Here is a 3,142-nt window from a genome sequence, read left to right as displayed (position 1 = left end):
CTTTTTCTGCTACTCTACAATATCAGTAGGTTAAGTGTTATTAGCAACGAAACACTCAATATATATGTAGTCAAAGAGGTTTTATACCTGATGTATTATGTAACATCCTCAGTAGCTTGGTTGGAGACCTTCATTTATACCTTATGAGATTTCCCTTATCACTTTAGTGCTAAGGTTACAGACCAAATTAACATAAAAACATGCTGTTCTTCTCTTGTATCCTTATACACCTCAGACTGCCCTGCCGTTAGCAGTTTGCCTGTCCCTGTCTGTTCTAAATTGGCTCCTCACTAAGAAGTCATTCATCGATGAGTCCATTCTTAGTATTTAAACTTGCTAAGCTATTGGTAGTCCAGTCTTTTTTCTAAAAGGGCTTTCCAAAAGAGCCAATACCATGAGAGACAGAAACGAGTGTTTACACTAAATACATTATGAAAAATGTCTAACTCTCCACTTTATCACTCTGGTATCAAATATTATTCTTCCTAAATTCAGAATCATTCCGAACTCCTGGATCCTGGTACATACAGAGCCAATAAGATAGTTAAAATCCTCTATCTGAAAATTCAACTACTCAAATTCTAAGATTCTTCAAATGTAAATCTGTCTCAGTCAAGGTGCTAAGGGTAACATCTCCAGAATCTAGAACTATTTTCTTGCTTTCCCTTTTTTCATTTTACTATGATTAACTCATTCTCACTTGGAATAATTAATTTAAAGTCTTATCTTTGGGTAAGTATAGGGAAAAGACCTGATCTGTAATTGATAGCTTTTCTCACAGAATTGTCTACCTATATCCAGCTGTATTTATACTACGTTGGAACATAATCTGAACTTTCTATAATTTGTTTTTTAAGATATTAGTAATATTATTTAAGAAGCATGAAAAATAACTTTTCCTCCAAAGCAAACAGAAAGAAACATGATCAAAATAATAAATTTCGAAGTAATTGAAAGTATTTGTTGAGAAGTTAACATACCAAATATTTGCCGTGGGCGACGTTTAATATGTAGTCTTAAGTGAGTATTTTTGTAGATTTATTAATCTTCCTCAGTTCTACCAGACATTATTACATGGAAGTAATATATTTTTGTCCCTAGCGAGAGCTCTCATTAGATTATATCTCTTCTCTGTATTATAAAAGTCATTTTCCTGGGATAAGTATTGTTAAGGAGGGTCCCTCCACATCCTCTTTAGAAACCAAATCTTAGTTATATTTAGGAAAGCTGAGTAATTTTACATAGTATATAGGACAAGATTTATTTAGGTGCTATATAAATGAATACTTTTGAATTATGAATTATAATTATGAATTGATTTAACATTTATTTGAAAAATAGAATAACACACTGTATTAGTCAGGATTGTGTAGGTACCTAACAGGTTAATAAAAAGTGTTAATATAAAGAAATATAAAAAGTTGTGAACAGAGTTAAAAGAGAAGGAATGATGAGGTGCCTAATGTTGAGCGGGAGTGGGAATGCCATTCCTGTCCCCAGGCCTGAAAGGACAAGTGGAAGGGGAGAAGAGCAGCAATGGATTTTGCTGTAGAAGAGAGTTGCAACCTTGGGTATAGGAATCCGGCCACTGACTTCTCGAGAACCAGTAAAGCAAACCAAGTCAATAAATAACTAAACCTTCCTCTCTTCCCACTTCCGCTCTCCAAAATACTTCTAAATGACACATCAATTTGAGAAAAAAAAAAAAGCAATAAAAAGTAGCAAATATTTCGAACTAAATAATATAAAAATATCACATGTCAAAAAATTGTCCTTTTATTAAATGCAATAAAAATATTTTAAAATTAAACAAGTAGTTATTTATTTTAAAACACAGCAATCTGAGGGGTCTTTTCAAAGCAATAAAGAGTAAACTTAACCATATTTAATAGTAAAATGTGTGAATTCTTCTCTTTCATATCCAACTTAAAACCCAAATGTCTGCTATTACCATTTCTATTCAACATTTTACTTTAGAACATAACTAATATATTATGACAAGTAATTAAAATGCTACAAAATTTGAAATGAAGAAATAAAACTTTCATAGTTACAGACAATATGACTTCACACACAGAATTCCAATTAATAGATAATACTATTAGAATTAATGAATGAACTCAGCAGTGTTGCTGGACAAAAAAATAAATATAGAACCCCACAAAAAAATGCTACATTCAGCTTTAATTGGTTAGAAATAAAATGGTTAGAAAATAAATTTGTCTATGGCCATGCCACCCTGAACAAGCCCGATCCCATCTGATCTCAGAAGCTAAGCAGGGTTGGGCCTGGTTAGTACTTGGATGAGAAACCACCTAGGAAGACCAGATGCTATAGGCATAAAAAATAAGAGATTGTAAACTGACAAGGTCCTTGCAATCTGTGAGGTCAACCAAGGGTTGTCTTGCCTAAAAAAAAAAAGAAAAAAAAGAAAAGAAAAAAATTTTAATGACACCATTATGATAGTTCAAAAAATACCAATTGTTCAGTAATAAATAATTTAAATATGTGACATTTTTTGAGAAAATTACAAAATTATGTAGCAAAATTAAAGATCAAAATCATTTTCTGAGTTGAAAACTCATTAAATTCATTATTGAAAACATATTGTGTTAATCCATGTCATAATCGATGTACTCTAAATTAAAATAAATATATCAGTATTTTCTGGAACGTGGGATTCTCATTTAAGTTTTATATCAATTACAGAGGGATAGATAGTCCAAGACACTATAAGAAAAGATCAAGTATAAAAAGACCTGTCACATCAAGATACACTGAGTACCTAAATTTGTGAGAGTTATAAAGTTTTTTGAATATAATATAATAGAGAATATTTTTATAACCTCACTTTGAAAAGGACTTATTAAACAAGACAAAAAACCTATTAACCATATTTCAAAAATAGATTTGATTATGTTACAAGTAAGAACTCTTGATAAAAATCATTATAAAGGAACTAAAAATACTTGGTAAGAATACATACGGGTAAAAAAAGAGAAATATCAAAATACATAATGACTCTCAAGAAAAATATAGTAGTCTCCCCTATTTGCAGTTACCTGCTCTCCTTAGTCTGAAAATATTAAATAAAAAATTCCAGAATTAAACAATTCATAAGTTTTAAATTGCATGCCATTCT

At 30.7% G+C, this 3,142-nt stretch overlaps 1 pseudogene; it reads left to right on the top strand.

Annotated features, from left to right (window-relative positions):
- Positions 1 to 2,221: 2,221 nt before the first annotated feature.
- Positions 2,222 to 2,340, top strand: LOC111744145 (annotated as a pseudogene).
- Positions 2,341 to 3,142: the final 802 nt, after the last annotated feature.

This window comes from Pteropus vampyrus, unplaced genomic scaffold (assembly GCF_000151845.1).
Source record: "Pteropus vampyrus isolate Shadow unplaced genomic scaffold, Pvam_2.0 Scaffold5, whole genome shotgun sequence".
Lineage (NCBI taxonomy): Eukaryota > Metazoa > Chordata > Mammalia > Chiroptera > Pteropodidae > Pteropus > Pteropus vampyrus.
The sequence above is the reverse complement of the archived record's forward strand: the minus strand, read 5'-3'. Positions and strand labels throughout refer to the sequence as shown.